Raw genomic sequence first — 14,897 nt, 5'->3', positions numbered from 1 at the left:
CTAGGACAAGAGAATGCAGGGAGACATTATTAATAGTAGTAGTGTATTTACTGACTGACTACTGCTATAAAACCAGAGGAGAACTAGTGGCTGCAGCAGCAGAGGTGGCAAGAAGTGGTTGGCTTCGAGATCTTTTCTGAAGGTTCTGCTGCTAGTTGGGAATTGCTGACAGATTGAATGTGGGTGTGAGAGAAAGAGGACTCAAATATACCTGCAAATGAAGAATGGAATTAATATTTAGGGATGTGACAAAGACTATAGGAAGATTGGCTTTCGCAAGGACTGCGGTGTGGGAATTTGGTTTTAGTCATTTTTTTCTTCCTTTTTGGGGGTCTTTTTTGGTTTTAGTCACTTTTGAGATGCCCACTACAGATCCAACTGGAGTCGGCAGCTGGATACCAGGGTCTGGAGTCCAGCTCCAAGCTGAAGATAAAAATCTGGAGTCAAAGTATTAACGGCATTTCAAGCCCTGGAATCAGTGAAATCTAGGAATCAGTGTAGACCAATGAAGTCCAAGGACTTTAACATGTATGGGTCAAGAGGAGGAGAAGCAGCACAGGATCACAAAAGGAGCAGCGAGTGAGAAGCAGAGCCAAGCATGACAGGGACCACTCTGCGAAGGGAGTTACCAACTCAGACAAGGACTATAGGTGTTTTCATATTACTCAGGCAAGGTGCCCAGAAAGCAAATACTTTTATTTTATGAGTCTAAACTCATGGAAAGGATGGGCTATTGCTGATCTGTGAGCCTTGCTCACAAACAACAGAGAACTTCTAAATGGACATAATGTCTGAAACATGCACTTGTGAGGAAGACAGGGGGCTTTGCTTTAAGAAACAGATGGCAGAGGGCAATATAAGGAATGAGAGAGAGAGAGACAGAGACAGAGAGAGAGAGAGAGAGATTGACTGACTCACAGGCCAGAAAAGACAAATGTAAATTAAAATTATGGAGTGGGAGGTGATGGGAATAGGTTAGTTAATTTGAGAAGGCAAGCCTTCAGAGCGCTTATAGGATCTATGTTAAAAAAAATTTTTTAAACTAATAGATTAGTTAAATCTCTGGATTGGAGTAATACAGATAATCTGAGTAGGAGAACAAGGTGGAATTCCTGAGGACTGCTGTGCAAGGCTCTGCGCCTTCCTACTTTTGTGAGTATTCACAGAAATGATGCAATCAGGCTCTGAGAAAATGCAATTGGGATTCTGCTTCAAGATGGGCAGCACCACTTCCCCAAGGGATTTACCCAACACTGAAATCAACAGGAAGAGTCACCTTATGTGGTTTCACTGCATCAACAGATGGGAAAAGAAGCACTTACTACAGATTCTGGTACCAAACATAAATAAGGAGGTGGGGGGTGAGGGGACAATTTATGATCAAGATAAAACATACTGGAAAACTGCTAAAATAAGAAATGTATTTAAAGGGGAAAAGATTTCAAGAATGATTTCCAGTTGTATTTAAAGCGGAAACTCCTAATCATAACATAATGCCACCAAGGTGAGAAGCGCGACACCCACCACCACCAGCACCACCACAATGCATTCCAAATCACCAGTGCTACCGTTGGTGGGGGGAGGGATAACTTTTAAAAATATTTTTTCCCCAAACGTTTACAGTGAACCTATTTACTTATAATCAGAAAAAAAAATGAAAACCTTAATACTTTAACACGTTTCAAAAGAAAGCAGCATTGATTCACAGGAAATGGGCTAAGTTCACATAACCATGCCTGTTCTATGCCAGCGATGGACCCTCAACAAATGTCGATGCCCTTCTCTTTCCAGTCTCTTTATGAGATTATAAATTGTTGGTGACTTTTGAGAAATTGTGTCCAATTTGAGAACTCTGATTCCAATCCATTTTTACTTAAACACAGGCATTTTTTGCTTAATATCCTAAAAACAAACCAAGATTAAAAAAAAAAAATCTGTCAAAAAAGTTAAAACACTGATTCTGAATGACTAGAAATAATTTTAACATAATTCCTGCGACATTACCGAGAACCCTCTAGCCAGGTGACATGCTGAACTTGTCTGCAGACAGTTTATTTTACAGAAATTATCCAGTGGCAGGGAAACAATCTCCAAGTGGTTGAAAAAGAAAAGTCAATACACATTTTTAAAAAGTAGGTTCTAGCTGGGTGTGGTGGCTCACGCCTGTAATCCCAGCACTTAGGGAGGCCGAAGCAGGTGGATTCCTTGAGCCCAGGAGTTCACGACCAGCCTGGGCAACATGGTCAGACCCCAGTCTCTACCAAAAAAAAAATTAGTCGGGTGTGGTGGTGCGTGCTTGTAGTCCCAGGTACTCAGGAGGCTGAGGTGAGAGGATGGCTTGAGCCCAGGAGATTGCACCACTGCACTCCAGCCTAGGTGATAGAGCAAGACTCTGTCTCAAAGAAATAATAAAAAGCAGGTTCTAGCCTGTTAGAGGACTTTCATAAATCTTTATTTAGAAAGGCAAAGAAAACATTTTTCAAGTGATTTAGTTATAATTTGGTAAGAAAACAATCCAGTACATCACTGGTTAACAGTGACTGAAATTACAATGGAGAATGACATCACAAGCAATATTTACCTGCTACATGTTCAACTTTTCAAAATAAACGTGTGACTTTTGTAACAAAATATTAAAGATACTTACACCAAGGAAAGGGAAACAGCTTGGCAGCTTCCCACCACAGGGCCTTTGCACTTGGGGTGCTGCCAAACTGCTCCTCAGCCCCTGCCCAACCCCACTTCTCTAGCTACATAGACGTCCTTGTTATACATTTTAACCCTTAACGTTTCTCAGCATGGTGCTTATTATAACCATACTCACTATTCTGTGTAATTATCTGGTAACACCTGCCTTCCCTACTAGCTAAGACACACTTTTTTTTTTTTTTTTTTTTTTTGAGACAAACTCTCGCTCTGTTGCCCAGGCTGGAGCGCAGTGGCTCAATCTCAGCTCACTGCAACCCCTGCCTCTCGGGTTCAAGCGATTCTCCTGCCTCAGCCTCCCTGAGTAGCTGGGATTACAGGCGTGCACCAGCATGCCCGGCTAATTTTTTATTTTTAGTAGAGATGGGGTTTCACCATGTTGGTTGGGCTGGTCTTGAACTCCTGACCTCGTGATTTGCCCGCTTTGGCCTCCCAAAGTGCTGGGATTACAGGCGTGAGCCACTGCACCCGGCTTTATTTCCATGTTTTGGCTGAATAATCCTGCTGTGAACGTGGATGTACAAAATACCTGTTTGAGTACCCGCTTTAATTCTTTTGACGATATACCCAGAAGTAGAACTGCCGGGTCATATGGTAATTCTATGCTAAACTTTTTCTTTTTAGATGGAGTCTTGCTCTGTCACCCAGGCTGTAGTGCAGTGGCACGATCTCAGCTCACTGCAACCTCCACCTCCTGGGTTCAAGGGATTCTCCTGCCTCAGCCTCCTGAGTAGCTGGGATTACAGGCGCGTGCCATCACACCCAGCTAATTTTTGTATTTTTAGTAGAGACGAGGTTTCACCATGTTGGTCAGGCTGGTCTCGAACTCCTGACCTCGTGATCTGCCTGCCTTGGCTTCCCAAAGTGCTGGGATTACAGGCGTGAGGCACCACACCCGGCCCCATACACCTTCATATCATTAGAATCCAGCACAAGACCAGACACAGGTCCATTCATATCATCTTCCCTTTCTATTCTCAAACCAACTGCTACACATAAGCAGAATCGATTTTTAGTTCTTTCTCCTAAATATGAAATCACAAAAGGACTTGACATCAAAGAATTCCAAATGGGTCTTTATCAATGACTATTCCAAAGCCATCTGCAATCAATATTGCAATAACTAAGGCTCCACGGAATCTTATGGTATCAATCCCAGCGATCAGGCCAATAAAAGAAGCCCTGCAAAGCTATCAGAAGCATTTGTGACCAATATTTCACCATAACACCATAACATTGCTTGACAGGGCAATTTATCAGTTGCTAATTTGTTAGAAAACTATCATGAATTCACGTTCATACCTGTAACCTTAAAACTTGCTCCTATAAAACATTGTCTCACCTGCGAAGCTAGGTGACTTGTCAGAGTAGTTCAACGGGTGTTAGTATTATGAAAAGAGAAAAGCCTTGGGGTTTTCATTTCCCTGAATTCACAATTGTGCTTCTACCTAAGGCAGAGCCTTTACTTTAAAACTAGAGCTGTCATGCTAATTCAAATGCTAATCAGGTATCTAGAACCATCAACTCCATAGCAAAGAATATGTCTCTTTACTCGTAAAATAATTACAAATGTCCACGATATTATCATTCCTACTTTCCTCCTCTAGCTTTCATAAGATCAAGCTTGGATGCATTTTGCTTCACCCAATTCAACAGCTTTCTCAAGTACCCTCAGGTGGTAATGCCCTCACTCAGGCCACCAAGGAATGGGGCCTGAAGCTGAGCAGTTTACCTACCACCAAGGCAGAATGCTTCACCCACTGCTCTTTCAGAATAAAACGATGGCCACAGACACCATCACTAAGTTTTGAAAAAGACTAAACTTGTTGAGCTAACAGCTCTAAAGCAGACTGTAGTATGGTGGAAAACGGTCCCCAAATCTAATCTCCTAATCTCTGGAGCCTGTGAATGCTACCTTATAAGGAAAATGGTCTTTGAAGATGTTATAAAAAATTTTGAGATAAAAGAGATTATCCTAGATTATCTGGGTAAGCCTTAAATGCCACTTAAATCACTTTATAAGAGGCAGAGGGAGATCTGACACCTCACAAAGTACAGAAGGTGAAGCAGACTGGAGTGATGTGGCCACAGGTGAGGGAATGCTGCAGCCCACCAGAGGCTGGAAGAAGCAAAGAGCAGCTTCCCTCCACAGCCCTGCTAACGCCTTGACTTTGGCCAGTGAAACTGATGTTGAACTTCTGGCCTCGAGAACTGTGAGAGAATACATTTCCGGTTTTTTGTTTCTTTTTTGACACGGAGTCTCACGTGTTGCCTAGGCTGGAGGCAGTGGTGCGATCTCAGCTCACTGTAACCTCCACCTCCCGGATTCCAGCAATTTCTCCTGCCTCAGCCTCCTGAGTAGCTGGGATTATAGGCACCTGCTGCCACGCCTGGCTAATTTTTGTATTTTTAGTAGAGATGGGGTTTCGCCATGTTGGCCAGGATGGTCTCGAACTCCTGACCTCAAGTGATCCGCCCACCTTGGCCTCCCAAAGTGCTGGGATTACAGGTGTGAGCCACTGTGCCCAGCCCATTTCTGTTGTTTTAAGCCGCTAAGTTTATGGAATTTGTTACAGCGACCACATAACAGAGATTATGAAAAACTAAACCAAAGTAGAAATGCTTTACAGTTACCACACTCCAAAAATACATAAAATTCCAACATGTCACAGGAAAAAAGATTTTAAACAACTTTTAAAACAGTGTATTTAAAACAAGTTTTTAAAGACTGGGCAACAAAGTGAGACCCTCATCTCTACCAAAAAAAAAAAAAAAAAAGTAGCCAGCTGTGCTGGTGCGCAACTCAGTCCCTGCTACTCAGGAGGCTGAGGCTGAAGGATCATGGGAGTCCAGGAGGTAGAGGCTGCAGTGAGCTATGATCATGCCACTGCATTCCAGCCTGGGTGACAGAGTGAGACCTCATCTTTAAAAACGTAAATAAATAAAAAGTTTAAATCATACACTATCCTTCAACTGAAGGTATAAAATACAGCTACTGGGTTATATAGATTTTAAAAATAGAGCTAGCCTCTTAATTACACGTCTGATTACTCACACACTGTGCTAGGCCAGATAACCATGATCTTCCTGAAAAGCATTGTAATTGAACATTTTTCTATTTATATTAAAACTTACAATAAAAACTGAAACCATTAGAATTTCTCATTGAGCAAAACATTTTAAGGAGCAAACTACCCACTACTGGCAAGTTTATCAGACATCTGCAATTCTTTTTTTTTTTTTTTTTCCAGACGGAGTTTCGCTCTGTCCCCCAGGTTGGAGTGCAGTGGCATGATCTCGGCTCACTGCAAGCTCCGCCTCCCGGGTTCAAGCCATTCTCCTGCCTCAGCCTCCTGAGTAGCTGGGACTACAGGCACCTGCCACCACGATTGGCTAACTTTTTGTATTTTTAATACAAACGGGGTTTCACCGTGTTAGCTAGGATGGTCTCGATCTCCTGACCTCGAGATCCACCCACCTCGGCCTCCCAAAGTGCTGGGATTACAGGCGTGAGCCACTGCGTGAGACATTACAGGCGTGAAACATTCGCAATTCTTAGACTTACTTATTTGGCTACTGATCTACAGCCAGACATGTAAGAAACTCCTAATTGCCTTATCACAGAAAATACTGCTTCATTCTTAAGTATCACATTCAATACGTATTTACAATGAGGGATTTCATGTAAGAAAGACTTCATGTCTTCATCTCAGTAGTTATTTTAAAACAAAGGTTTTCAGTGATGGGGTTGTTGAGGGAAAGTCCTCAAAAAAACTTCCAGAAGAAAACAAAAAATGCCTGCTTCCCCATCTCTCCACATTTGATCCATCTGCTTACCTAGCAGTGCCTAGAAATAAAATCAAGGATGCTTTCTTTGTTATTGTTTTCTCTAGGACGCAAACAGCCATTCACGTTTCTGGAAACAGATGCCACCTAGTGTCAAATGACTGTAAGTACAGCCTTTACAGCCCACAGTTTCTGTCAGAAGTTACAAGTACATCAAGGATTTTTACTGGGCAAGGACAAGTGTGAGGAAAAACTTCCAAAAGGTGGTTCTTGGGCTGGACGTTAGAGGCCACTTTGAGTTTGCCAGCTGGTGGGCTTTGCAGAGGCAGCCCGCACAGGGATTAAGGATGTGGCTCTGCAATCAAAGCACCTGTCCCACCCTAGCTTCATCCTTACCCCAGCAGTGTGAGCAGGCGAGTTATTTAACTTCACCGACGCCCCATCAGTACAATGAAAAGAGGGCCTCCCTAGGTTTGGCACAAGATATTTTAAATGAGCACAAACTGCTAACAAATTAAGGTCTCCCCTTCCAAGTAACTAAGGCAAAAGCAAAGCAGGCCAGAAACATTCTTCACAAAACTTTAATCAAGTAGAAATTTCCCTTCTATTCCCCACCATAACTCACACATGAAAAAAAAAAATCTCATCACCTCACCCATTTAAAAAAGAACAAATGTGCAAGAGAATAATTATGACACAAGGCTGAGCACCAGTTCTGCTTTCCCTACGGTTCCCAAAGAGAAGGAACGTAACTTCTGGCTACAACACGCATGATTAAAAATCATGCCAAGCAGCTGGGCATGGTGGCTCACGTCTGTAATCCCAGCACTTTGGGAGGCTGACGCTGGCGGACCACGAGGTCAGGAGATCGAGACCATCCTGGCTAAGACGGTGAAACCCCGTCTCTACTAAAAATACAAAAAATTAGCCGGGCGTGGTGGCAGCTGAGGCAGAAGAACGGTGTGAACCCGGGAGGCGGAGCTTGCAGTGAGCCGAGATCGCGCCACTGCACTCCAGCCTGGGCGACACAGCGAGACTCCGTTTCAAAAAAAAAAAAAAATCATGCCAAGCTACATCTCCCATCCTAAACATTCAGAGGGACTACAGACTGGACTACAGACTTTCTTACAACACAGTTTAGTTTGTGATGTACCTGGTCAAACAGATTATTTTCACACCCTATAAAAGAAGATACACACATCACAGCCCTTTAACACACACTCAATACTCTATCATCCCCATTTTACAAATGAGAACAAAACTCAGAGAATCAGACAAAAAAACTGAAGCCAAGTCCAGGCTGAGAGACTGTGTACTGTTAATATCACACAAAAAAGCAACACAGGCTGGGCATGGTGGCTCTCACCTGTAATCCCAGCACTTTGGGAGGCCAAGGTGGGCGGATCACGAGGTCAAGAATTCGAGACCAGCCTGGCGAACATAGTGAAAACCCATTTCTACTAAAAATACAAAAATTAGCCAGGCATGATGGCACCTGCCTGTAGTCCCAGCTACTTGGGAGGCTGAGGCAGGAGAATTGCTTGAACCCAGGAGGCAGAGGTTGTGGTGAACCAAGATCACGCCAATGCACTCCAGCTTGAGCAACCGAGCGAGACTCTGTCTCAAAAAAAAAAAAAAAAAAAAGCAACACACAATAATGACCCAAACAAATTTTTTCTTTTTTTAGACGTTGTCTGGCTCTATTGCCCAGGCTGGAGTGCAGTGGCACGATCTCTGTTCACTGCAATCTCCGCCTCCCGGGTTCAAGGAATTCTCTGTCTCAGCCTCCTGAGTAGCAGGAATTACAGGTACCCACCACCACGCCCAGCTAATTTTTGTATTTTCAGTAGAGACAGCGTTTCACCATGTTGGCCAGGATGGTCTTGAACTCATGACCACGTGATTGACCCGTCTCGGCCTCCCAAAGTGCTGAGGTTACAGGCGTTAGCCATCGCGCCTGGCCCCAAACAAATTTTTAAACACACTTTGCCCAGGCCAGGCATGGTGGCTCACAACTGTAATCCCAGCACTTTAGGAGGCCGAAGCGGGAGGGTCACAAGGTCAGGAGTTCAAGACCAGCCTGGCCAACATGGTGAAACCCCGTCTCTACTAAAAATACAAAAGTTAGCTAGGCGTGGTGGCACGTGGCTGTAATCCTAGCTACTCGGGAGGCTGAGGCAGGAGAATTGCATGAACCGGGACTTGGGAGGTGGAGGTTGCAATGAGCGAAGATCGCACCACTGCACTCCAGCCTGGGCAACAGAGCGAGACTGTCTCAAAACAAACAAACAAACAAAAAAACCACTGTGCCCCATATTTGAAGAGTAAAACTCTAGAGCAAAATAGACATCGTTCCTGACTGCATAGAGATCAGAGCATACTGTGGGAAGAGATGTAAGTAAGTATGTGATTATCAATCTGGTGCGAGCTGTAAGAAAAACAAACAGGATGTTAGGAGAGAGACTAATGTGAGAATGGACTTGAGATGGGATGGTCAGGGAAAAATAAATCAAAATTGTAAATATAAAAATGAGGCCAGACATGGCAGCTCATCCTGTAATCCCAGCACTTTGGGAGGCCAAGGCGAGAAGATTGCTTGAGCCCAGGAGACTAAGGCTGCAGTGAGCTGGGATTATGCCACTGCTCTCCAGCCTGGGAGGCTATAAGACCCTGTCTCAAAAACAAACAAACAAACAAAAAATACCTTTTTTGGGTCAAAAGCCCTCCTGGTACTTATTTATATGCACCAAACAAATATTTCCTTTAAACCCTCCAGGACCCTGAATGACGTCTGGTTTTGTTTCCTTTCCAAGGGGGAAAGTGAAGAGGGGTTTCCTATGGTGCCGCTGGCTCACTGGCTGAAGGATCAAGCCCCCTTTTACTTCTCAGTGAGGAAAGCTCCAGCTTCCTAAAATCAGATTGGTTTTCTTACTAAAAATATCTATTTCTCCATATGATGCAACATAAATATTTCCTCGAAAATAAAAATACTCCTCAGAGACCATTAAAATGTATCAGACATTTCAACCCTGTTACACAAATCAGACAGGCAAAACGATTCATCGGGCCGACCTAGAATCCACTCAGTTTAACAAACTTATGAAGAACCTCCCAGAGCTACCAGGCACTGTTCGTGGTGCTGGAATACTGGTCACGTCCAGGGAACACTAGAGGGCGCGTGAGAGCTTCTACTTTCAGGAAAATCAGTCGTTGAGTCAGGGACGAAAACCAAACAGATGCATATGGGGAAAAAAAGTTACCTGAGAACAGAGTAGAAAAGTACAGACTAGGAAGCAGAATGACCCTTCACTGAAGGTGCCTTTTGCATAAGGCCTGAGAGGCAAGTCGAGTGCCATTAGAGATGTGCTGACCAGGCATTCCTATAAAGGTGAAACAAGGTAGAAACACAGGTGTCAGAACACACGCATTCGGTTTCTGCTGGTTCCCGTAACATGTAGGACTAGGGATTCGCTAGCTCAGCAACCCTATCAGGTGCAACAGGTATTAGCACTACAACAAGGAGGCTAAAGCTCAGAAACAAATTGCTTTCCTAAACTCAAAGTGCTACTAAGTGGTAAGGCTGGGTCTAAAACCTTCATCTTTAAACTGCAGTCTGGGGTTTACTCCAGTGCTTGAGCCACGTGTACCACCTAGAGGTTTATCACCAGCAAATGATCCCTGGATCTAGGTACTGTTTTCTTTTCTTTTTCTTTTTTTTAGAGATGGAGTCTCACTCTGTCGCCCAGGCTGGAGTGCAGTGGAGCCATCTCTGCTCACTGCAACCTCCACCTCCCGGGTTCACGCCATTCTCCTGCCTCAGCCTCCGGAGTAGCTGGGACTACAGGCTAATTTTTGTATTTTTAGTAGAGACGGGGTTTCACCGTGTTAGCCAGGATGGTCTCAATCTCCTGACCTCGTGATTCCACCCGCCTCGGCCTCCCAAAGTGCTGGGATTACAGGCGTGAGCCACCGAGCCCGGCCGGTACTATTTTCTTTAGTGTGCTATCACAACAGACAAACTAAGACAGCTTACAGAGATGCAACTGGCATTGTAGGAGTCATACAGGCCCCCAATCAAGCTTCGGGGGGGTACTGATACCCTAGTCTCTCAATTCTAAAACCCAACTAATTAACTATCTCATAATGACATTTCAAAAAAAAGAGGTAAAACTACATGAAACATGCAGATGAACTAAGGTAATTAGAGAGATGTCAAAATATGATTAAAATAATTATTAGGAGAAAATAGGATGGCAGTGAAGTGTAAAAGATGAAGCATTAATATAATTTTGGATTTGAAGTGACCTCAGAGTCGTTTTGTAGACAGAGTCTAGGCCCTATCAATGACTTATACAAACAGTGACAGAGCAGAGAATGGTATTGATTCTTATTCCACGGTCCTTCAACTATTCCTAAAATTACACTTCTATACAGCAGTCATCATTTGACATACAGCCCTAGAAGATGGCCTGGTGTTCAAGTCTGTCTCATTCGGAGACCGGCTAGCCCCAAATCAACCCCATTCAGACACATAATGGATCACCCCCTGCATTTACTTAACGTGCAGTATTGTAGCTAACAGGGTGATGGAGCGGAGGGAGGACCCATGGTCCCTATCGTCAAAAGTGTGCGGAAGATTCTTAACCATTAGAGCGTTCTAGGGCTGACATAGTCGGGGAACTCCTGACCACCGAGAAGGATTTTGCCAATGGAGAGAAAGTAAAGCTCATACGTGGTACACAGAAACACGAACTAACGGGACCACGGCGACTTATCTGAAAGGATTTGCTCTGTAAGCCATGGGAAGGGCATTCCTGTGGACAAGGAGCTGCTTAGATGCCACACACACAAATCTCTTTATCACACAACCTGGCCACGAACCCAGGCCCTATATATAAACCCACAAATTGATAATCAGGTAAAGGAAAATCAGATTCAACCTCCTTTTTAAATAACCCAAGAGAAAAATCACCAACAACATCCCCCACCCACCAAACTCTCTGCTGAAAGACACGCAGACACCGGGACACTTCCTTCACACGCGTCTCTCCCTGTCAGAGTCCGCTACCCTCCATCCACCTCCACCTTCCCCAGTACTGCCCCCTGGCATTTGCTGCAAGAATGAAAGTTCACCGCATGAGCAGTTCAGGGTGTTTGGGAAGGCAGATGAAAATATAGGCGCGAGAGCACTTTAATGATCATGGATAAAGAATCAAGCCCTACCCTACTCTCTTACTGAAAAAATATCTACCATATTCCCTTCACTCTCCAGCTCAGTTTTTAAAATATAATTATGTTTGTAAATAACATTAAAGTGGATTTATTTTGAAAAACTAATACAAACTATTAAGCTTGACAACTTGGAGATTAATAAATTAACCCATTCATTAAGTGTCTATAAGCACCTACTCTGTACCTGCCTGTGGGCAGACGAGATAACAAGAGACTCAAAAGCTCACAAGAAACCACCCCAACGGCTGTGTGTGTGAAGGTTCCACCAGGAGGCAACATTCCCACGGGGCCTTTCTGAAGGACGGGAGTGTACGGGGTGGAGAAAAGGGGTGCAGGAATGCCGGGCAGCGCACGGCCGACAGGGACCAGGTATGGAAAGCTATTGGAGCCAGAGCTTGGGAGAGGGACCAGAATGTAGAATGTTTAGAGATTACAAAGTGAAAAATGGGCTGGAGTTCCCACACAAGCCGGGATCAGAGCGTTTGTGGACTCTAAACTGGGAATATAAGGCGCTCCAAGAGGGACATGGCCACACCTCTGGTTCAAATTGCTAAACCTTCAGATACACAATAAATCTGTATCTACAGCAAGCAGCAATTTATGTATTTCAACATGCACAAATTACCTGTAATTATTTCAGGCAAAAACGGTTTCCTCCTCCCTTTTCAAAATACTTATTTTTACTACTAATTATTAATATTATAGGCGTGTTCTCAATATTAAAGACTAAAAGAAAAAAGTTACAGCTGGCAACTGCTTCCTCTAAAGATCCTACACAGCAGAGTTCAGACCTATATGGCCATCCTCAACTACATTTTATATCAAACTGGTTTAAATCGAAAAAGGTCCACATCACAAAGAACCACAATCAATCAAATTAATTCATCTGCCCTCTATTCTAAGGAAAACTCCCCCCACTCCAGGTAAATTTCATTTGGCAAATTCTTAAAAATTAACTTCAAAGAACACATGTTCACCTCCCCAGTATTCCGAAAGTTCCACCACTTAATAAATCGTTACTGCTCCAGACCCGGGTCCAATAAACTCAAATAGACTGAATTTGTCAGCACCCAACTTGTTTCTATCTTAATCCAGCAAGTTGCATCGAGTTGTCATTGTGAAAACCTGCCTGTTCCTCCTTCCAAGGCGGAGGTGACAACGGTGCACATCATCCTCGGATACGTGGAAGGACAGACAGACACCAGAGGACGAAGGGAGAGCGGATAAAGCACAAAGGGGAGGCAGCGGCCGCGGGGTCGCCGGGCCACGGCCAGGGGCGCCGTCGGGGAAGAGGGTGGGCTGCAGGGCCAGCTCGGGAGAGCTCCGAAATGCGCTCGGGCCAAAACAAAAACAAAAAGTTCAGCGCGGCAGTGGGAGCAGATTGGGCGAGACGGTTCACGGCTGCCCATTGGAGAAAAGGGAAAACAGAGTCCCCCAATCGCGAGCGGCGGGGCTGCTCCCCTCGTGCGGCCGCGGGCCCGGCCCCGACGCTGCCCGGCGGCCGCTACCGCTCCCTTCCGGCCGCGGCCACCACTGCAGGCCCCGCGCCGGCCCCGCACCGGCCCGGCCGCAGCCCCGCCCCCCGCGCCCGGCCACTTGCGCCCGGCCCCGGCCCCGGCCCCACCCGCCCTGGCCCCGGCGGCCCTGCGACCGGCCCGGGCCCGCGGTCCCCCACGTCCCCGCCCGCCCCGTCACCGAGGCCGCCCCCCGCACACCCTCGCCGGCGCCCGCCCCTCCCCCGACTCACCGCCCGCGCCGCCCCGCTCCTCCTCGGGGCGCGTCCCAGGCCCCGCTGCCCGGCCGCTGCGATGCGGGGCCGCGCCGCCGGGCCCCGCGTCCCAGTCCCCCCAGAAAATTAATCACCAAAAATAATTCCAGAGAAAAATGGAGAGTAAAATCCAAGATGGCGGCGCGGGCCGCAGCACCGCCCGCTCCCTCCGCTGACGGGAAAAATGAGTCCCCGCAGCGACCGAGCCCCCCGCCCCCAACCGGCCGCCGCAGCCGTCGCGCCCCCCACGCCCCCGGCCTCGGCTCGCCGCGCAGCCGGCGCCCGCCCCCGCGCCCCGCCACCCAGGGCCTCACCTTCGCCTCGCGCACGGCCGCCCGTATGAAAAGTGTCTGCCAGCTTCAGGACTTCGCGTCCCAGGTCCGTGCGCCGCGCGGTGCCGCCTCCGGTTCCCGGGCGTCCTCACCTCATCGCCCCGCAGCCCTGCCGCCCGCACCGCCGCCGCGTCGCCGCCCCCGGTGAGCCGCCCGGACCCCGCCCGGGCACGGTGGAAGGATACGAAAAGGAGGCCGCGGCCTCGACGGCGGAGGGACACCGCGCGGCGCAGCCGCCACAGTGTGCGCGCGCCTCCCGCCTGGCCCAGCCGCCGCGGCGGTTCTACGGGGCTCTGTGCGGGACGCGGGCACGCGCGGGGAGCGAGTTCTGCGCCGGGCGCTCCCGACGGCGGAGGGACAAAGGGCGATTCAGAGCGAGCCGTCGCCTCCCCTCCCCTCCCCTCGTGGCGGAGGGATTTGCGGCCGGCCGGTAGGCGGCTGGGATCCCTCCGCCCTCGCTGCCCTTTAAATCGCGGTTGAGGCGGCGTCGCCCGCGCCCCGCGGGCGCCACCTTAGGGTTCCCTGCCGCCCTTACGCTACCGCGTTCTGGTCTCGGTCCGCGCGGGACCCCGGCGGCTGTCCCGGGCCCTGGGTCGTTGCACACCTGCCCCTACCAGGGATGGCTCTGGAGCCAGCCTCTCGGGCCGCAGCCCTGGGGAAGGGGACCCCCCCTCGCCCGCCGCGCGTCCCGGTTGCGCCGAGGGAGGTGGTCCCGGGCAGACGAGCGTCTTTGTTGTGGGAATGGGGGTCACTGGCGGCAGATGCACCCTAAGACCGTGTGGGCAAGCTGAGCGTCCCTGCGCGGAGCATGCGAGGGAGGACGAGAGCGGGCGCGCCTTGGCCTGGCGCCCCGCGGGCCCCGCCGCCCCCGCCGGCCCCAGCACCCACTATGTGCCCCGCGCCGCGCTCCGCTCCACTCCGGGTGTGCCCTGCGCGCTGGCCGTGCGGTCCCTCCTCGGGGATCCCGGGCTGGCGGGGAGATCCTGAGGGACCGGGCCCCCTGCGAGCCGGGGAGCTGCGAAGCTTGCCTGGGCATCGATCTTGCAGTCCAGACAACAGAACAACGATGAGCG

The 14,897-nt window shown here is 48.0% G+C and overlaps 1 protein-coding gene across 6 annotated transcripts in view; it reads right to left on the bottom strand.

Annotated features, from left to right (window-relative positions):
• Positions 1-14,550, bottom strand: part of KMT5B (lysine methyltransferase 5B) — a 59,373-nt gene extending 44,823 nt beyond the window's left edge. For 4 of the 6 annotated variants that reach the window (XM_054439265.2, XM_054439267.2, XM_063670820.1 and 1 more), the window contains exon 1: positions 13,807-14,550. The gene's annotated coding sequence lies outside the window, so the exon portion shown is untranslated. Of the gene's footprint in view, positions 1-12,853; positions 13,090-13,471; positions 13,650-13,806 lie in introns of those variants that run through there. The other 2 variants (XM_054439266.2, XM_063670819.1) reach the window with 2 other exon arrangements.
• Between the last annotated feature and the right edge of the window lie 347 nt (positions 14,551-14,897).

Source organism: Pongo pygmaeus, chromosome 9 (assembly GCF_028885625.2).
Source record: "Pongo pygmaeus isolate AG05252 chromosome 9, NHGRI_mPonPyg2-v2.0_pri, whole genome shotgun sequence".
Classification (NCBI taxonomy): domain Eukaryota; kingdom Metazoa; phylum Chordata; class Mammalia; order Primates; family Hominidae; genus Pongo; species Pongo pygmaeus.
This window is presented reverse-complemented; position numbering and strand designations above follow the sequence as displayed.